The 22,615-nt window shown below is 46.1% G+C and overlaps 1 pseudogene; it reads right to left on the bottom strand.

Annotated features, from left to right (window-relative positions):
• Nucleotides 1-227: 227 nt before the first annotated feature.
• On the bottom strand, nt 228-347 carry LOC134971221 (5S ribosomal RNA; annotated as a pseudogene).
• Between the last annotated feature and the right edge of the window lie 22,268 nt (nt 348-22,615).

The raw sequence follows: 22,615 nt of genomic DNA, 5'->3' as shown, positions 1-22,615 counted from the left end.
GAGATAACACTGATGGACAGTGCTATAGGAGCCTGAAGGTAAGATTCCTGACTTATTCAGGAATACTATGTAATCTGCTGGCTCTCCACCAACTATGGAGTGCCATGTCTCCATGTGAACTGTGGTACCCAAATTTATCTGTTAAGATTGAGAATGGGGCGAAGGATCTTTTTTTTTTTTTTATCCAGGTTGGAGTAAAACCTGTATTCCAGTACCTCAGCCCAATGTACCTACAGCACCTGGTATTTCAAGGTGGTCTCCCCTCCAAGAACTAACCAGGCCCAACACTGCTTAGCTTCCAAGATCTTAGTGAGATTGGGCCTATCCAGTGTGGTGTAGCCGTAGATTGCAAGGTGAAGTCATGGTTGGCCTTATGACTGCCCCAGACAAAGAGAATATGGTCTTTTTTTTAAACCATTCTTCTTTTTGACTGCAGAGGCCATATAGACTTTGCACTATCAATGACATGCATATCTATTTTGGGAGGCACTTCCCTATTTTAAACAGTCCCCAGCTGGAAAAATATAATGGAATCCCATTTACCGGGTATTCTATTTTATTGGGTGCAACCCAAACCTTTTTCCTGAATTCTGTCCTCGTGAAGAGGCCCTTTGGGACGTTTAAACACAGGTGTCTTATTTTTACCCCAGGCTTCTGCTGCCTTTATTGACAGACTAGCCTTTTACCTACTCTTCGTATGCTGAAGTAGAGTATATAGAGCTTTCATCGTCTGATGATTATGTGTAGTCTGTGAAGTCGATGATTTAATTACCTTCGGTTCATCAGCTTGTTATTGGAGAAGCTGTTGGGGATATACCGCAAGTAGTGAGCTGCATGGGTTAATAGTGTAAGAATTAACTTTTCAGCTAAACTGGATACGGTCTGTGCAAACATCGCCCTAATAGGTCTATCTATACCTGATGTAGATCAGGGAAGTATTATGCTAGACAGCAAACCATTTTACACATAAACCATCCTGTACCAGATCATAGAGTTTTTGCAAAACAACCATATATGAGTGTTGGTGTTACTGTAAGTGTACCCTCGTCACCTTTGCTGCTCTTAGACATGATAAATAATCAGCTCTCTCACAGTGTACTACACAATTTGTGACTGTAACCACTTTTTCCTAAAGTGATATCATGTGTGACCCTACCCATGCACCTGCACTGAGGATCAAAAGATCAACCGACAATCATTTATATTAAGTCAGCAATCACACTAGCAGGGATCTGTACTTGGTCCAATTCTCTTTAATATCTTTGTTGGTGACATTGCAGATGGTATTGAAGGGAATATATGCCTTTTTGCAGATGATACAAAGATATGCAACAGGGTAGACACACCGGGAGGGGTCAAACAAATGATTAATGACCTAGGTAGGCTTGAGAAATGGTCAAGAACATGGCAACTACAGTTTAATGCTAAAAAATGCAAAATCATGCACTTGGGTCTCAAAAACCCAAAGGCTAAGTATAGTATCAAGGGTACTATAATGGAAACTACTGAGGAGGAAAGAGATTTAGGAGTCACTATTTCAAGTGACTTGAAGGCAGGAAAGCAATGCAACAAAGCAATGAGAAAGGCAAGTCAGATGCTTGGTTGCATTGGGAGAGGAATCAGTAGCAGGAAAAAAGAAGTGATAATGCCACTGTATAGGTCATTGGTACGGCCCCATCTGGAATACTGTGTCCAGTTCTGGAGACCATATCTCCAGAAGGATATAAATACATTAGAGAGTGTACAAAGAAGGGCAACTAAAATGGTGCATTGCCTACATCACAAAACTTACCCGGAAAGGCTAAAAGATCTTAACATGTATAGTTTGGAGGAGAGAAGGGAAAGGGGGACATGATAGAAACTTTCAAATATATCAAGGGTCTTAACAAAGTTCAGGAGGGAAACATTCTTCAAAGGAAAATAAGTATTAGAACTCGAGGGCATACATTGAGACTGGAGGGGGGGAGGTTCAGGGGAAATTTAAGGAAAAATTACTTCACAGAAAGGGTAGTGGATAAGTGGAATAGCCTCCCATCAGAGGTGGTAGAGGCTAAGACTGTAGGGCAATTTAAACATGCTTGGGACAGGCATATGAATATCCTTACAAAGAATTAAGGTTAAAAAAGGGTTGAGATTGTCTAAAGGATAAAATAAAAAAGGGGCAGACTAGATGGGCCAAGTGGTTCTTATCTGCTGTCAAATTCTATGTTTCTATGTTTATATATTAATCATATGAGCATATTATCAACTACAAACACATCTCAAAGTATATAGGAGTATATATTACTGAATTCTGTTCTATACAGATCTTTAACGTATTCAGACGCATTGCGAAGAAAACCACAGTAATGTACACAGATTCATATGCAATAGGCACTAAAGTTAACTATTCATACTAACAAAAGTAGATAGAATTTTAGTGCTGTATAACCCGTACTCAGTAGAGTGGGATAGAGAGAGACTTACCCCACTTCCAGGATCGATCAATACGTTAGTGAACGCTGAGTGGATCCAGACGCTACTAGTGTACACTGCCGCTCCGGGAACTTTTTGTGAACACAGATGCTCTAGTGAACGCACTGGGCATGCAGACGCACCGGTCTGCGACCTGGTCTCCTTGCGGTAATGCTTAGTGTACACAGACGCAGCGGCCTATGCTGTGACCGAGACCCCTCGTGGTAGCATCTGAGACGGAAGTGAGGCAATAAGTTCATGGCGGGAGACTCGCGGAAACTGGTCATTAACTGGGGGGGAGGGTCGACCATAAGAGCGTCTGACTCCCCACCGCTGACATCAACCCTAGGGATCGCAGCCTCATACTAATCCTGGTGCCTTATGATCCCTAAGGCCTAGCACTGGAGCACCCGTGGTGGCGGCGCGCCAGCTACTGTTTGGTAGTCTCCTCCCAATACAGTACGGCTGTGTCCGAATTCCCCTTCTATGTGTAACCGATGCCTTACCTTCTCGCCGTGCTCTGGCCACAGCCTGGTAACGTCAGCTGGACCTGCTAGTATATCCGACACAGACGCCCGTCGAGACAGCACTTAAGCGTTGTAGCGACCCGGCGGAGAGTTGGTGGAGCGACTCTTTCCAATATGCGTGTAAGACGCTTTTAGGAAAGATCACTCAGAAAACATAGTAAGACTATAAAAATAAATTAATAAAGCTTAGGGCTGCCAAAGAACAGCAGCCCTGTGACCATGGTCCGGCTCCTGCCGCACCAAACAAAAAACTGATTTGCCTGAGCCAGTGGGCGGGGATATATGGACGAGCCCGTTGCATCCTGGGAGGAATGAAAGCTTGTGATTGTTTGGTGCCAATCCGCTGTCACTCCATCATATGCCATTGTTATCCTGTGGATAACCTGTGGACCCTGCGGAGAAATACTAATCTTGAGCCCATTTAAATGGAAAGGAATTGTCCCATCCTATTTTTGTTTCCTACCCTAGAGCCAATGCCTCCATTTTGTCAAAGTTTATCAAAAATCCCGACATAAAGTCTCTTATTGTAGTCAATAAGGAGGGGAAAGCTATTTTAGGATTGCTGAAATATAATAGGAGGTCATCTGCAAAAGCAGAAACTTTAATTTCAAAGGAGCTGTTAAGTCTGATTAACTTTCAGAAAAAGAGCAATACCTTAAATACACAAATGTTCAGGCTGCTGCAACCTCTAATCGTGTGTCAGTTAAACCTCTATGAAATGCGTACACGTTGCATAAGCACACCGTCACGCTGTAAGCACAAAATAGCTACACGTGCGGCCTATACACTTTAACCCCTAACAGGAAAGGAAATGCGACACCAATTGTATATGTTATGTTGTGGTCCAACCCAGCAACAAATATTTACTTAAAAGGGGGTTACAACAGAAATACAATAATACAAGAGAAGAAGCTATAACCAATGGATACATACATTTGTTCGCCTGCGCACCCGGTTCCAGTCCTCAGTCAATCTGGATAGATGACCTCCAGAGAATAGACTGAGGCCAGCCAGGAGGCTTGGTTTTATACAATTGTCCAAAGCATGAAACAAAGAAAACTGTAATCTCTTCTTTCATACGTCAAAGAGCTGGTCATTTACAGTACATGAGGGGTCATAGGTTGGTTTGAACAGGTGGGCGATGCTTAGTCCAGGTGTACTTGCAGATGTCTTCCACTGGGTTCCCGCCGAATATCAAGGGTACAGTACATACAGTGTGATATTAATAATATATTCCTGTGTATATCTATGGGCAGGAGCGTGCTACGTTCTGCAAACTGCCATCGGAATATTGCCCTTGAAATACCGTAAAACTGGATACCAAACACCACCTCCTAACATAATTCTGTCCCCTCATATCCTGTAAAGTTGAATCCCTCTATTGTTCCATTTCTAAAGTAAATGTAACTTGCTGGTGTGGTGCATGTAGGCTATGTGTAATTATGCACTACGTGGATGAAATGTCAGTTATGTCTTTGTGGCTTTTCCATGCGAATGCTACCGTATTTACTCATACCACACGCTAATACGCAGGGCCTCATGAGCCAATGTACGCAGCGTGCGGGCATGTGCATGCACGGCAGAACAAGCACATGCACGGAGGCCACTCTATGTGGTGTTTGTACTTGATGCATGTGGGTATAATATTTTCGACTTCGACAGTCCACCCTTTGGCAGTCAATAATTAACTGATACGTATAACTAATAAAACGGAAAATATTGCATATACATTATATACAAAGTTCAAATATCCGGAGAAGATTTGTAAGTGGGAAATGTATAGCCTAGTGGGATAGGAAAAGCATGTATGTATGAATTAATGTCTGAGGGGCATGGATCATCGTGTCGTATATGTTCTAAGTAAGCTTCGAGGTATTGCGAAGTATACATTAACTCCTTCTCATCCCGTATTAAGGGTCTGTAAATGGGCAAACAAACACTACCGAGCTCTTTCTAGTCAAAGGCCATTAGCCCTCACCTTTCCGGCTTCTTATACCAACAAATGGGGAGCACATTTATCTGATGACACATGTAGGGGAAACGTATGTGTGTGCTACTATATGTAGATAACATTTATCGACTATGTGTGCCATTAACTGAAGATTGCAGAGATGAGGGTAAGACACATAAAAATACATTCACATCAATTTCGGTAAGGTTGACGTCTTTTCCTGTTGGATGTTTCTGGGTAGAGGGGGAAACAGAAAGAAATGGTGAAAGAAACAGGCCATGAAATTCATTTGCAATCCTTATCATAACACTGTTTCTACAGATGGGTTATAAATCAAATCTGCCTCTGTAACAATGCCCTCGCTCCTTAGACTCATCAAATTTGTGCTGTTTTTGCACCATGTCAAAATTCAAACACATCTGAATATCAAACCAATAATTATGACGACACCCAGGATACAAAGAAGAAACTTTCCCACACTAGCAATTACATTCTGCGCCCACTCTCCTAATCCAGAAAACCATTTGAGTGGATTCAACCATGAGGCCCAGCCGGTCAATTCATTACCCACAGCCATCAAGTTTGTTGTGTTTCCTTCTGAACTCCCACTTTAACTGCAAGATCTCGTCCATCTTTTGATCGATGATCTCTGTGGGGTCGTCAGTGCTATTCGTAATATACGTACAGCACTTCACACCATATTGAGTTGCCAGAGTAACACAGTACTCACCTGTCACAGCCGTGACATAATTCAGGACCATCCTGTGCTGGACCAGTTCCTTCTTGTAGGCTTGTAACTCCATGCCCGTATACCTGAAGGTGTCATCATACATCTCAGTGATGTTATCTATCAAGTTTGCCAGTGCATGGATGTACCTAGAATTTAGTGTTCCTCTGGCAGTACGGGTGATATCTAATGCGAGAAGGAACTGAATCCCGGTGGATTCATGGATCAAATCAGAGGCTGCGTGCCCTGCCCTATCTATGAGGTGTCTCTTGATTATGTGTTCATAATGGGTATGAGTATAAGGAGTCTGAGCATTGCGGTGAATATCTTTAATTTTGTCTTGTGCTATGGTCATAACTTCTGGTAGTACTCTGCCAATATAACACAACCCTTCAGACCTCGGAGTAAGCCACTTGTACACTTTCCTTCCACATATGAAGTAGGCATCATCTGGGAGAACATAAGGGACAAATTGCAACAAAACCATATCACATATTTTCCTGATAAAGAAACCGGTCCCTAGTTCTCTCATTTGCTCAGTACAATATCGGGCTGGATGATGTGGGCACAATACCCCTGCGATACTTTTCCAGCCCACATGGTTTTGATCCCATGTGTATACCTATACCGAAAATACTTCCCACTTGTGGCTGTCTTACGTACAAGTTTGGAGTCGATCGGTACATTATCAGCTCTATGTGAAAAGGTCATTATCTGGTTATTCCATGTCACTTCCCAATTTCCTGGTTTCTGGAAATTGGACACGTTAAAGCACAATAGTGACCTATCTACGTGGTACTGGTGGAGCTTCAAGCTAGGGGGTCTAGATATATTGAATTTCTTGTCCACCGGTCTCCATCCCTGTAAGTCGAGTACCTCATCTATTGTTAAAGGATATGGCACTAATCCCGACTTACTCTGTCCTTGAGGTACTAGTGAGCACACCCAGCATTCCGTTTGGTTTAAGACTGTACCCACTAATGAGTGGTAATCACTCAAAGGATGTTGGCCAATGTCAACATTACTGTTTGACTGACATCCCTGGATGCACCCATCTTCGACTATATTTTCGCAATGCTTACATATACAATATTCATCAGACAATAACCCTTCACATCGCCTCCGAGCTCCGTGACTACCAGATCTCTTACTGATACCAGCCTTGACCAAAGTGATGCGCTGATCCTGGGGTCCTACGAATCCGTACTCTCCATCAGAACCCATTCCAGATCCTTGCTGGACGTCATCGGGGGCCCTCACAAAAAACAAATTGTCCTGATCAAAAACAGAGTCACAAGAAAAACCTGGAACACAGTCTCTTGGTGTGGATCCATTTCGTTAAGGGACAAAAATAGGAAGAGAGAAAAAGAAAAATGTAGTGGGGGGAGGTGAAAAAAAGAAAAATGGTACGACAACCGTTCTTGACTTTGCTGTTCTCCACGCTCAGGTGCCGTCCAACAGTCCTGCCTTTTAGCTTTCCCGGAACAGATTCTCTAGTGATTCGAGGTTCTCTTCACCTTTCTCTTTGTCACAAGTTTTCTCCGGGTCAGCGACCTTCTTGCAGTGGGACGAGTGGACCCAAGTCTCTCTCTCAGCAACCTTTAGTGCAGTCGTGCTGGTCAACAAAACTTGATACAGTCCTTCCCACCTGTAAATAAGGCAACCTGAGCATAGAAATTTTGAATCATCACATAATCCCCAGGTTCAATGTCATGACAATTACTCTTCGGTAGGTCAGGAATCGCCGGTTTTAGATTCCTTTGCTGGTTTCTCAGTTGCTGGCTCATCCTAACCAAATATTGCACAGTTATTTCGTTATTGCACTTCAAATCATCCTGGGGGTCTATCATTACATGGGGTTGTTGCCCAAAAAGAACTTCAAAGGGTGATAAGTTAAGCAGTGACCTGGGAGTGGTTCTGATGCTGTACAACACTAGTGGCAATTCCTCTGGCCACAACATTCCAGTTTCAGCCATCACTTTGCTCAGCTTGTTCTTAATAGTGCTGTTCATTCTCTCCACCTTCGCACTTGCCTATGGCCGGTATGGAGTATGCAGCTTACTATTAATACCCATCAGTTTGCACATGACCTGAAAAACTTCACCTGTAAAATGGGTACCCCTATCACTTTCAATCATTCTAGGGATACCATATCTGCACACAAATTCCTGCACGAGTTTCTTTGCAGTGAGCACGACAGTATTTGTGGCAGTGGGGAATGCTTTTACCCAGTTTGAAAAGACATCGGTACATACTAATATATACTTTAAATTCCTACAGGGTGGTAACTGTATGAAGTCGATTTGTATTACCTGGAAAGGTCCGTCTGTAGGAGGGATATGGGATGGCTCCGTTGGTATTGTCTTACCAATATTCTTCCTCAAGCAAGTAAGACATGTCATTGCTTTCTTACCTGCATGAAAAGAGAACCCTAGTGCACTCCAGTAGGCTCTTACCAATTTGCCACATACCTTCCTTGCCCAGATGAGTCAGACCATGTGCCGCATCAGCAAGGCTCGGGAGATATGCCCTGGGGGCCACTGGCTTACCGTGTCCATCTGTACAAAGTCCTGAGGACTCCTGACCATATCCCTTCGTTTTCTAGACTGCCCTCTCCTGTAGGGAACACAATTTTTGCATTTCAATTAACTGTTGTGTATTTGTTGTGTGGAATAAAAACATCTCTAGAAGAGGGATAAGAAGAGAGGATAAAAAAAAGAAAAATGTCGGGTTTGCGTTCACCAACATGCTGTCTGTCACACCATCATGCATATCAGTGTCCGTACACAATCTCCCTTTACCAGTATTCCCATTCTCCACCCTTTGTGCATGACAAGGCACACTGCAGTAATACTGGTGCCATTGTGCTGGTGAGAGATACTGGATTCGGGCAGCACTCTGAATCTCCGATGAGGCATGTGGTGTATGAACTGTAATCGGATCCATGTATTGTACCCTCCTGTAGGTGAACGTAAGAGGTGAAGAGGAAACTTGTGAAGAAAAACCACATAGAGGTTGGTAACAGATAAGTTTGTAGAGAAAAAGAGGTTTTTATAAAAATGACAACCTGGTCTTCTCCCCATTAAAATCTGTGTTTGTTGTATCTCTACTGGGACTATCCCAGCCATCAATCCAGTGTCCTGTCCATCCCAAGTTCATAGGGAACCCGGTATTTTGCGAGATCTTTTCCTCTACCTATGATGGACATGGATCTAGAACAGTGGAATGCAACATTAGTCTTTGTGGGTGTCTAACATACTTTGTACTTCCTATATGTATATCATATTTAACAAAGTATCTGTTAAGTTAGTCAGGGGCCACTGCTGCTAGGAAAAAAAAAATATAGGTTTAGCATCATAGAGGCCCCATCTTAACTCCAGAAGGTTTTGTTAAAGTGTAATGTTGCACTTATTTCGTTCTTCCCATTTGCCGAATTTGTGTTTTCTATATGGCTTTAAATCCTTACTATATGTCCCTTGGTCCCATCTATGTGTTTAATAATGTGGCTCGTGTTCTTTGTCTAGGGGGTCTATATTTACTATGTGTCCCATTACTCCTACAATCCCTGGCAAAATGTCCCTCCTTTCTACAAGTATAACATACTCTTGCTCGTCTCCAGTCTTTAGCGGCCTAGGATTTTGGTTGATTGGGCATCCCTTCCAGTGCCTGTATGCTTAGCGTCCTGCTCACTAGCAGACTCCCTGAGAGTATCTATTGTGACCCCTCTCCAATAAAGCATAGAAGTCTGTATCCTGACTTTCAGTGCCTTATTGAGCCCGTCTATTAGCACAGAGACAGCCACCTCCCTGTAATTCGCATCGTTCCTTATATCCGATACCCCAGTGTATCTAGACATTTCCTGCAGTGCTCTATGGAAATATTCGGATGTCAGTTCATTTTCTCTCTGTTTTATGGAGAAAATTTTATTCCACTGGACAACAATGGGGAAGTACAATCCTAGTTGTATGTTAATTCGTTCCACGTTCTCCTGATTGTGTTCGTCGGTCAGAGGATCGTCTGACTCTATCTTACAATCCGTGATAAATTTTTGGGTGTCAATATTAGGGGGTAGGCACGCTTTCAAAAGTCTCCGCCAATCCTTGTTTGTAGGTTCATGGGCATTACCCAGATCCTTAATATACTTCTGACATCTGGCTAAATGTCTCCGGGGATCGGGGAATTCTGAAATGATTGACCGCAGTTCTGATTTGGTCCACGGGCAATACATTGCATTATTCCTAGTGAGGGTTACTTCCTGGCTACCAATTCTCCCATTGGGAGTTGCTATTACCAAGACAGGATGTAACCAACCATTTCATTCCTAATTGGCTCACTGTGAGGTGTTACTGTCTCTGTGTAATGAACAGTCTCACACTTACCGGTGGCTGTGATCTCACCAGTCCTTTCAGTGGGGGACACCGTCACTGCTCTTGTTGGTTGGGCCGGGCCCACCTGAGTTTCCTGCAAGGTGACTGCCTGGATGAGGGCTGAGAGTAGGATGGATACATCATTTTCCTCCGGCCTATGACCTTGGAGAGAACTTAAGACAGGGTACAATATACATGGGTTAGGGTTAATACAATTTACATGAATGTTCCCATCATTTGCCGATGTACCATTGGTTGTAGCCATTTTCTTCCCTTCGACATGTGTCGGTGATGGTGTGCTCGCACTCACATTCCTGTCAGGTTTGGAACTGGCTGTGCGAGCCAGCTCCCTTTGCACATCTCCCTCTTATTGCCATATATTTAAACAGTCGTTATGTCTGATCCTTTGTTCCTTAGAGTCGATCAGACATATTCTATTACGTACATTCTGCAGTATCTCTGATTCAAAACTACCCACCCTAGGTAATGATGCCCTATCTTTAGCAGTCATACGTACCCATTCATCGCAAAAAGCCTCCGAGTGTGGACCATATTTCCCACACATAATAAACCTTGTGGACCCTTTGGGCTGTAGCTCCCTAGCCTGAATCCTGGCTGCCGAACGTTTCTCACTTGTGCACTTGGCTCCCATTGTGGGCCTTTTATCACAAACACCAAATACACAATGCAAGCAGACGGCGAAAGTCCTCTGAGCGCTTTCACTCGCTCCTGCCCACGCTGGCCAGTACTCCGAGCGACTCCATCAGTGGAAAACTCAGTGTACCCAACTTCGGACTCCTATCAGACACTTCAGCACTGTAATTTCTTTCGGTGGAGGTTCTGTTGGAATATTTCCCTGAGAGAGAAAAATAGCGAAAACTTACTTTTCGACATCTTTCCACTGGAATTTTTATAGGGTGAAAAACAGAATACTTCAAGTACTATTGATCCCCCTTTCCAATGGACTTCCACCAGGAAGATTTCCTGACGAAATCAGTCAAAAAAACCTCTTGTTTACCCAATCACGTCTGCGTATGCTTTTCACATCGCATATGACACACCTGCGCGAAACAACGCAAATAGTATCACGTTGTGCAGCGTAGAACACACGGACGTGTGGTCCAATCACACAGCGTATAGATACTTGTTATCTATCCACCCTACGATCACTGTCATGCAACACCTAGTTTAGTTGGAACACCTAGTCCACTTGGAACACCTAGTCCACTTGGAACACCTAGTCCACTTTGAACACCTAGTCCACTTTGAACACGGAGCTTCTTGTTAATACGAGAAGCCATCAGGTCTATCTGTGGACGGCCCCACGGAGAATCAGTTGTTGAAACACCCGAGGGTGAAGGCCCCATTCTCCCGGATGAAGGTCGTGCCTGCTGAGGAAGTTCGCTTCCCAATTGTCCACACCTGGAATGAAGATGGCCGAGATGACTCTTGCATTTGCCTCCACCCAGAGGAGTATCCTGGGCACCTCTCGCATTGCAGCCCTGCTTCTTGTTCCTCCCTGTTGATTTATGTATGCCACCGCCGTGGCGTTGTTCGACTGCACCTGGATGGCTGGATTTCGGAGAAGAGAGGATGCCTGCAGGAGAGTATTGTAAATTGCCCTGTGTTCCAGTACATTTATCGGGAGTACAGATTGCTGACTCGACCACTTCCCCTGGAATTGGGACCCCTTTCTTTGAGGCTGGCATCCATTGTCAGCAATATCCATGACTGGATACCGAAGCGCTGACCCTCCACAAGGTGAGGGACCTGTAGCCACCATAACAGGGAAATCCGTGCTTTTGGCGACAGTTACCATCTGGCGCATGTGTAGATGGGACCCTGACCAGTTGTCCAGCAGATCCAGCTGGAACGGATGGGCATGAAACCTGCCATACTGGATGGCCTCGCATGAGGCTACCATCTTGACCAGTAAGTGAAAGCAAATATGAATTGAAATCTTGCGGGGTCAGAGCACCGAGCGGACCATAGCCTCTGTAGTCTAGGCCTTGTCCACTGGAAGGAACACCTTCTGGGACACTGTGTCCAGTATCATCTCCAAAAACTAAAGTCTGGAGATGATACTGGCGGTTGGTTGGTGGTGGTTCCTGGTGAGATTTCCAGAAATTTAGGATCCACCCATGATCCGTAAGAAGGCGAGTCACCAGGTCAATGCTGTGAAGCAGACGTTCCCTGGACATCGCCTTTATCAGGAGATCATTCAAGTAGGGGACTTTGTTGACTCCCATTCTGTGCAATTGCAGCATCATCTCTGGCATGACTTTCGTACTCTCGGAGCTGTGGAGAGACCGAAATGTAATGCCTGAAACTAGAAGTGGTTGTCCAAGAGAGCGAACCGAAGTTAAGCTTGCTGGGGAGGCCAAATGGGAATATGCAGGTAAGAATCCTTGACATCCAGGGATACTAGGAATTCCCTCTCCTCCAAACCGCAAACCACCGCACGCAGTGATTTCATCTTGAATTTGAACACACGTAGGTATGGGTTCAGAGATTTGAGGTTAAAGATGGGCCGGGCCGAACCGTCCGGTTTCGGAACAACAAACAGACTGGAGGAACAACCCTGTTTGTGTAATGGAGCAGGTACTGGGACAACAACCTCTGTTTGAAGTCGTTTTTGAATGGCGTCTTGCAAGGTAACCCTTGTTACGGGTTACCTTGCAAGACGCCACAACAAACAGACTGGAGGAACAACAAACAGACTGGAGGAACAACTCTGTTTGTGTAATGGAGCAGGTACTGGGACAACAACCTCTGTTTGAAGTCGTTTTTGAATGGCGTCTTGCAAGGTAACCCTTGTTACGGGTGAAGCTGGCAAGCCTGACTTGAAGAATCTGAAAGGAGGCAGTGCTTGAAACTCCAACCGGTATGCTTGGGGTATGAGGTCCCTTACACCTGGGCAAAGTGCTGAAGACGAGCACCTACCTGGAAGTCACCCTGCTGCTGGGGCCAACAGTCACGTGGAGGGCTTTGTGGATGAATATCCGGAGGCCTGGTCCAGAGATCCAGCAGTCGCTGGCTTACGGGACTTACCGCAAGATCCTCTAGCGGGTGTGGTATGGCTGACCGATGCCGGGATCCCGGCGGGGAGGGGCGAGTGCAGCAAGCGGTCGCCACAGGTTCTATTCCCACTCTATGGGTGTCGTGGACACATGAATTCCGCCCCCTCTAGCAGCATTGAAAGCACCTCTGGCTGCACGAAAGGACTGCAGAGAGGGCCCAGGGTAGGGATGTCTAGTAGGAGGTGCAGCAGATGGCAGATAGGTAAACTTACCCGCTGTTGCCTGAGAGATCCACTTGTTCAGCTCCTCTCCAAACAAGGCATCCCCTGTAAAAGGACAATTTTCTACACCCTTTTTGGAATCAGCATCCGCTGACCAGTGTCGCAGCCACAGAGCCCTGTGGGCCGAGACCACCATAGCCGTGGTACAGCCATTGATGAGACATGGGGGTAATACAGACCTGATCATAGCAGCAAATTTGTTAGCAGTTGGGCAAAACCATGTGCACTGCAGGGGGGGGGGGGGGGGGGGGGGGCAGATATAACATGCGTAAAGAGAGTTAGATTTGGGTGGGGTGTGTTCAAACTGAAATCTAAATTGCAGGGTAAAAATAAAGCAGCCAGTATTTACCCTGCACAGAAACAATATAACCCACCTAAATCTAACTCTCTCTGCAAATGTTATACCTGCAGTGCACATGGGGGTCAGTATGCGTTGTTCGCTTGTTGCCGAGTTTCGCTATGCTGCGTTTTGTTGCAAAATGCGCATGCGCAAGGCACGCAGGGCGCATGCGCTTAGTTATTTAACTAAAAATTTAGCAGATTTGCTGTGGATTCTGCTGCGCTTTTCAGTCGCTCTGCTGATCGGTAAATGATTGACAGGAAAGGGGCGTTTCTGGGTGGTAACTGAGCGTTTTCCGGGAGTGTGCTAAGAAACACAGGCGTGTCAGGGAAAAACGCGGGAGTGTCTGGAGAAACGGGGCAGTGGTTGGCCGAACGCAGGGCGTGTTTGTGACGTCAAGCCAGGAAGTAAATGGACTGAGCTGATCGCAATCTGTGAGTAGGTCTGGAGCTACTCAGAAACGACAAAGAATTTTTTAATAGCATATCTGCTAATCTTTCGTTCGCTATTCTGCTAAGCTAAGATACACCCCCAGAGGGCGGCGGCCTAGCGTGTGCAATGCTGCTAAAAGCAGCTAGCGAGCGAACAACTCGGAATGACCCCCATGGTTTTGCACAACTGCTAACAAATTTGCTGCTACGATCAGGTCTGAATTACCCCCAAAATTCTTTAACGGCTTCCCTCATAAAGTTAGCAGCATCCTGGATATGTTGCCGTAGGGTAATGATCTCCCCCTGGGGTAGGGAGCCAAACCCACTCACTATATTTTTAGACTATTTTACCATGGCCCTAGAAATCCAGTCGCAAGCAAAAGTGGGCTGTTGAGCTACGCCCACTGCAGTATAAATTGATTTGAGTGTAGTCTCAATTTTGCGGTCAGCTGGGTCTTTGAGGGAGATAGCCCCAGGTACAGGCAGTACAATTTTATGTGACAGCCCGGACACTGAAGTATCCACTGACGGGGGATTTTGCCAAACTTTCCTGTCCTCTGCAGGAAAGGGAAAATAATTCAGTAACCATTTAGGGGTAATGAATTTCTTGTCTGGGTTTACCCACACCTCCTTAGACAGGGAGTTTAGCTCCTTTGAAACAGGAAAGGTGACAGAGGATTTTGGCTTTACATTAAAATACAATTACTCTTCCGGCTCTGCCTCCTTATCTTGTATGTTGAGGACCTCCCTAATAGCATAAATTAGAGCTTCAAATCCCAGGGACAGAGAATTATCCTCATCCACCTCCAGTTCTGCCTCAGCCAACTCCAGCAAGTCAGTCTCAGAATCAGACTGGAGTTCTTGTGGAAGTGTGCGTTTATGTGAGACCACCAGAGGGGGTTGAGGAGCCCGTCTGTGGTCAGCAGCCTTAACTAGGAAATTGTCCATAGACTGTTTCAGGGTATGACATTCATGCTTAGCAGTATAGCACTGCCCTGTGAAGGCAGAGAACACTGGGTACACCGTAAAGATCCCTGTGAGAAAGGTGTAACTTAGTGTTACATGAGGGACACGCAGACTTTTTCTCATACATTCTTACAGCAGAAAACACAGAGTTAATAAGCAACACAGTGTAATGACAACACGGTTAGTGTACATACACAGCAACCCCAGAAATTTTTCTAAACTGGGTCTGCTAGGAGGGGCATAGAGGGGAGGAGCCAGCACACACTAATTATTTCTTAAAGTGCCAGGCTCCAACGGACCCGATTTATACCCCACGGTACTAAAGTACATTCCCCAGTATCCACTAGGATGTTAGAGAAAGAAGACTGGATGATGGCTACACCTTTCCTTTTTGTATTTTTAGTATTGGACAATCCTGTGAACTCTTTATATCTTGTCTTTTCCTTGAAATCATGCTTGTAATATCTTGTTTGCTTTATTTTTATTGTGATCTCTGGTAATTATTGTATATTTACCATAATTTGTGTGACCATCAATTTTTCATTCATTCATTAAAAACAATTTAGGAAAAAAAGAAAGAATAGCAAAAATTCATGTTTTTCATACAAGTTTGGAAAAAGTAGAGTTATGGTAGACTTACCATTGTTAACTTGGTGGGCCGCCCAAGAAGGTCCAACAGATCGAGTAGAATGGGCCTTAATTGCACCAGGAGCAGGGAGCCCAGTCTGTGCATAAGCATGTGCAATCACCATTTTAATCCATCTGGCCAAATTTTGCTTGTTCGCAGGCCAGCTACGTTTGTGGAAACCAAACTAGACAAAGAGGGCATCTGACCGCCTAATAGAGGCAGTACTCTCTACATAGACTCAGAGAGCCCTTACCACATCCAAAGAACGTTCTTTGGTTGACAAGTCCTAAGAGGTAAAGGCCGGAACCACAATCTCTTGGTTAAGGTGAAATAATGACACCATGTTAGGCAAATAACCTTGTCTAGTTCATAGAACTGTCCGGTCATGGTGGAAAATCAGAAAGGGTGGACAACAGGACAAAGTGCCTAAGTCCGACACCCATCTTGCAGAGGCAATAGCTAGCAAGACCAGGACCTTGGCTGTGAGCCATTTAAGGTCCACCGATTCAAGTGGTTCAAAGGGAGACTCTTGTAGGGCATTCAGCACAACAGACAGATCCCATGGAGTCACAGGGGGAACGTAGGGAGGCTGAATACATAGAACACCCTGAGTGAATGTATGAACATCAGGTATAGAGGCAATTTTGTGCTGAAACCACACCAACAAGGCAGATATGTGAAACTTGAGGGAGGCCGGACAAAGACCAAAGTCCAAGCCTCTTTGCAGAAAAGCCAGAATTCTGGAAGTTTTATTTCTACCAACATCATAATTCTTATCAGCACACTAGATGAAATAAGAATGCCAAACCCTGTAATAAATCCGGGCAGAGGCCGGTTTGCGGGCCTTCAGCATAGTTTGAATAAATCCTTTGGCCCTCAGGAGTGATGCTTCAAGAGCCACGCCATCAATGCCAGTCTGGCCAGGTCCGGGTAGAGAAGGACCATGTATGAGGAGGTCTTGACGCTGAGGAAGTAGAAGGGGACGCTCTATCGCCAGACCCTGCAGGTCTGAGAACCAATGTCTGGGCCACACTGGAGCAACTAGAATTAGCATATTTAATTCTTGCTTGAACTTCCGCAGTACCCTGGGCAGGAGTGACACCGTAGTGAATATGTAAAGCAGCTGAAAGTTCCACAGAACTGCCAGTGCGTCCATGAACGCTGCCTGAGGATTCCTGGTCTGTGATACTGGAACCTTGTGATTGTGTCGAGGTGCCATGAGGTCTACATCTGGTAGGCCCCACCTGTCCACCAGGAGTTGAACGACTTCTGGATGAAGGTTCCACTCTCCAGAGTGAAAGTCCTGGCAACTGAGGAACTCCGCTTCCTAGATTAGGACGTCAGTAATGAACACTGCCGATATGGATGGCACATGGTGTTCCGCCCAATGAAGGATTTTTGACACTTCCATCATTGCCATGTGGCTTCGAGTGATGCCTTGATGGTTTATGTATGCCACTGTGGTGGCGTTGTCTGACTGTACCTGAACAGGCCTGTTCTGTACCAGAGGCAGGGCAAGAGATAGTGCAGTGAACACTGCCCTCTGCTCCAAAATGTTGATTGGGAGGAGTGATTCCTCCTTAGTCCAACGACCCTGAAACAAGTGTTGCTCCAACACCGCTCCCTATCCCAGCAGACTGGCGTCCGTTGTCAGTAAGACCCAGTTGGGGATCCAGAATGGACGACCCCTGCACAATTGCTGGTCCTGGAACAACCAGGACAGCGACAGACGAACCTCCAGAGTCAATGAAATCATCTGGTATTGATCTGATGAGGTTGGCCGTCCCACTTTGACAGGATCAACCGTTGCAGAGGACAAGAGTGAAATTGAGCGCACTCCACCATGTCAAAGGATGATACCATCAGGCCAAGGACTTGCATCGCAGAGCGACATTCTGGGGCAACGAATGTAGTGTCTTATCCTGTCCTGAAGCTTCAGGTCTTTGTCTGGAGACAAGAACAGTCTCTGACTATGTGTGTCCAAGAGTGCCCCAAGATGCACCATGCTCTGACCTGGGACCAGCGAGGACTTCTTCCGGTTCTTCTTCAGTTGCAGATGACTGAGGATTTTGTGAGAATTTGCCAGAATCAGTAAGTCGTCCAAGTACGGGAGAATTCTGATTCCATGGCGGTGGAGGTGGCCCGTCATCACGGCCATGACCTAGGTGAAGATCCGAGGAGCAATAGCCAATCCAAATGGCAGAGCCTGGAATTGGTAGTGAAGGTTGCCAAAAGCAAACCGCAGGAACTGCTGATGCGATATGGCAATAGGACTATGCAGATATGCATCCTGTATATCAGCCAGCACAATTGAGCGCAGTGTTTCCATATGAAACTTGGATACTCTCACAAACTTGTTCAGAGATTTGAGGTTGAGTATAGGCCGGAAAGACCCATTGGGTTTCGTGACAAGAAATAGGGTTGAATAGTAACCTCTGCCCCTCTGGGACTGAGGTACCAGCACAACCACTCCTGTACTCAGGAGGGAACCTACAACCATTTACAGAGCTTGAGCTTTCAACGGATCTGAAGGAAGAGCCATAGTGCAGAACTGGTGAGGGGGGACGTCTCTTGAAGGAGACAGCGTACCCGTGAGAGACAACTTCCAGTACACATGCATCTGAAGTGGTTGTTAGCCCGACCTGGGCGAACTGTAGAAGTCGGCCTCTCACCCTGTGGTCCCCCAGAGGGAGGCCCGCCCCGTCATACAGCAGGCTTGTCATGTTTTACAGCAGGCTGACGGGCTGCCCAAGACTGTTTTGCCTTGGGCTTGGTGGTTTTGGGAGCACGAGAGTGTCTCAGGTATGTCTGACTTTTTGCTTTCCCTTGAGGCTGAAAGGAGCGAAAAGTGGTACCCTTTGCCTTCTGTGCAGAAGGATTAGTAGTTGGGAGAAAAGCTGCCTTATCAGCTGCCAGTTCAGACACAATTTTATTTAGGTCTTCCTGAAACAAAATATCCCCAGTGAAGGGGAGGACCACCACAGTCTTTTTGGAGTCCAGGTCCACTTTCCACGATCTCAACCACAGTATGCAGCGCACCAGGACAGATGTAGCCAACGCCTTGGCTGCCAATACTCCCACCTCAGAAGACGCCTCTTGAATGTAATAAGAGGCGGTGGTAATATGAGACAGGTATTGTCTGGCATTGTCAGAAATATCCTCAGACAGCTCCTCCTCTAACGCCTGAACCCACGCCTCAATACCTTTTGCGGCCCAAGAGGCAGCTATAGTGGGTCTATGAATAGCCCCTGTAAGGAAATAATAGGATTTTAATTAACTACCGGTAAATCCTTTTCTCGTAGTCCGTAGAGGATGCTGGGGTCCACATAAGTACCATGGAGTATAGACGGGTCCCTTGGAAACCATGGGCACTTTAAGGGTTTAATAGTGTGGGCTGGCTCCTCCCTCTATGCCCCTCCTAGCAGACTCAGTCTAGAAACTGTGCCCGAGGAGACGGACATACTTCGAGAGAAGGAAATACACAGATAGTGGTGAGATTCACACCAGCTGACACATAACAGTAGAAAACCAAGCTAACCAGCTTGAAACAATTCAGCAACGGCTGAACAACAGCACTTAACCAAGTAACAATGCAGTACTTAACCAAGTAACAACGCAGTACTTAACTAAGTAACAAATGCAGGAAAACGAAGTGCTGGGTGGGCACCCAGCATCCTATATGGACTACGAGAAAAGGATTTACCGGTAGGTAATTAAAATCCTATTTTCTCTTACGTCCCAGTGGCTGCTGGGGTCCACATTAGTACCATGGGGATGTACCAAAGCTCCCAGTATGGGAGGGAGAGTGTGGAGGCTCCTGCAGAACCAACTGACCAAACTTTAGGTCCTCAGAGGCCAAAGTATCGAACTTGTAGAACTTAGCAAACATCTATCCTGACCAAGTAGCGATCGGCAAAGTTGTAAAGCCGAGACACCCTGGGCAGCCGCCCAGGAAGAACCCACTTTACGAGTAGAGTGGGCCTTAACAGATTGTGGACACGGCAAGCCTGCCGTAGAATAAGCATGCTGGTTAGTAAACCTGATCCAGCGACAAATTGTCTGCTTAGAAGCAGGACACCCAACCTTGTTGGGATCATAAAGTATAAACAGAGCATCCGACTTTCTGTGACGAGAAGTTCTCTTCACATAAATCTTCAAAGCCCTGACAACATCCAAGGATTTTGAAGTAACTGAGGAGTCAGTAGCCACTGGCACCACAAAAGGTAGTTTTATATGAAAAGCCGACACAACCTTCAGAAGAAATTGCTGACGCGTCCTGAGCTCAGCTCTATCTTCATGGAAAATCAAGTAGGGACTCTTGCAGGACAATGCCCCCAATTCCGACACACGTCTAGCAGATGCCAATGCCAATAGTGTAATCGCCTTCCAGGTAAGAAACTTGACATCAAGCTCCTGTAAAGGTTCAAACCAATCCGACTGCAGAAACTGCAGCACCACATTAAGATCCCAAGGTGCCGTAGGAGGCACAAAGGGAGGCTGTATGTGCAGAACCCCTTTAAAGAAAGTCTGAACCTCAGGGAGGGCAGCCAATTGTTTCTGGAAGAAAATGGACAAGGCAGAAATCTGGACTTTTATGGAGCCCAGGCACAGGCCCACATGCACTCCTGCTTGCAGGGAGAGAAGAAACCGTCCAAGTTGAAACTCCATCATAGGAAACTTCTTGGATTCACACCAAGACACATACTTTCTCCAAATCCTATGGTAATGTCTTGACGTTACTCATTTCCTAGCCTGTATCAGGGTAGGAATAACTATGTTCGGAATGCCCTTCCAAGCTAAGATCTGGCATTCAACCTCCATGCCGTCAAACGTAGCCGTGGTAAGTCTTGATAAGCGAACGGACCCTGTTGCAGAAAGTCCTCTGGAAGAGGAAGAGGCCTCAGATCTTCCAGCAGTAACTCCAGAAGATATGCGTACCAAGTCCTCCTTGGCCAGTCCGGAGCAATGAGGATCGCCTGAACTCTTGTTCTTTTGATTAGTTTGAGAATCCTTGGGATGAGCAGGAGTGGAAGGAATATGTACACTGACTTGAACACCCATGGAGTTACCAGGGCGTTCACTGCCACTGCCTGTGGATCCCTCGACCTGGAACAGTACTGCTGAAGCTTCTTGTTGAGGTATGAGGCCATCATGTCTATTTGAGGTATGCCCCAAAGACTTGTCACCTCTGCGAACACCTCTGGTGTAAGCCCCACTCCCCCGGATGGAGATTGTGTCTGTTGAGGAAGTCCACTTCCCAATTGTCCACTCCCGGAATGAAGATTGCTAACAGCGCCACCGCGTGTCTTTCCGCCCAGAGGATGATTCTTGTTACCTCTGACATTGCAGTTCTGCTCTTCAATCCACCTTGTCAGGTTATGTAGGCCACTGTTGTTACATTGTCTGACTGAACCTGAATGGGCCAATCTTTCAGAAGATGTGCTGCTTGTAGAAGATCGTTGTACATGGCCCTTAGTTCCAGAATGTTTATTGCAAGGATGGATTCCAGACTTGACCACCTTCCCTGGAAGTTTTCCCCTTGGGTGACTGCTCCCCAACCTCTGAGACTTGCATCCGTGGTTAAGAGGATCCAATTCTGAATACCGAACCTGCGGGCCTCTAGTAGGTGAGAGGTTTGCAGCCAACAGAAGAGCGAGATTCTGGCTTTCAGAGACAGATGTATCCTCTGGTGCATGTGAAAATGAGATCCCCATCATTTGTCCAGGAGATCCAGTTGGAAGGACCGTGCATGAAATCTTCCGTAATGTAGAGCCTCGTAAGAGGCAATCATCTTACCCAGAAGGCGAATGCACTGATGAACAGATACCCGGGTTGGCTTCAAGACATCCCGGACCATTGATTGTATCACCAACACTTTCTCCACCGGTAGAAACACCCTCTGCACTTCCATGTCGAGGATCATCTCTAGGAAAGACTATCTCCTTGTCGGCTCCAAATGTGACTTTGGAAGATTCAGGATCTTGCCATGATCCCGGAGTACTCGAGTTGTGAGAGCAATGCTCTGTAACAACTTCTCCCTGGAAGATGCTTTTATCAGTAGATCGTCCAGGTATGGAATTATGGGGGTCATTCCGAGTTGATCGCTCGCTAGCAGGTTTTAGCAGCCGTGCAAACGCATTGCCGCCTCCCACTGGGGAGTGTATTTTCGCTTTGCAGAAGTACGAACGCTTGTGCAGCAGAACGCCTGCAAAATCTTTTTGTGCAAAACAAGACCAGCCCTGTAGTTACTCTTCGTGTGCGTTGATTCTAAAGACGGAGGGACGGCTTTTGACATCACACACCCGCCCAGCGAACGCCCATCCACACCTGCGTTTTTTCTGCCACGCCTGCGTTTTTCCAAACACTCCCTGAAAACGGTCAGTTGACACCCAGAAACGCCCACTTCATGTCAATCTTCCTGCATTCGGCCGTGCGACTGGAATGTTTGTTAGACTCTGTGCAAACCCACGATGCTCATTGTACCCATACGACGCGCCTGCGCATTGCGGTGCATAGTTACGCATGCGCAGAAATGACAATTTTTAGCCTGATCACTGCGCTGCAAACAACGGCAGCTAGCAATCAACTCGGAATGACACCCTATGTTCACTCCCTGCTTGCGGAGGAGTAGCATAATTTCTGCCATTACCTTGGTGAACACTCTCAGTGCTGTGGAGAGGCCAAATGGCAGTGCTTGGAACTGATAGTGACAGTCCAACAGAGCAAATCTGAGATAAGCCTGGTGCGGCGGCCAAATCAGAATGTGGAGGTATGCATCCTTGATATCTAGGGATACCAGGAATTCCCCCTCCTCCAGACCTGAGATCACCGCTCTCAGAGACTCCATTTTGTACTTGAATTCCCTCAAATAGGGGTTTAAAGATTTCAGGTTCAATATTGGCCTGACCGAACCATCCAGTTTC

This window comes from Pseudophryne corroboree, chromosome 11 (assembly GCF_028390025.1).
Source record: "Pseudophryne corroboree isolate aPseCor3 chromosome 11, aPseCor3.hap2, whole genome shotgun sequence".
Taxonomy (NCBI): Eukaryota; Metazoa; Chordata; class Amphibia; order Anura; family Myobatrachidae; genus Pseudophryne; species Pseudophryne corroboree.
This window is presented reverse-complemented; position numbering and strand designations above follow the sequence as displayed.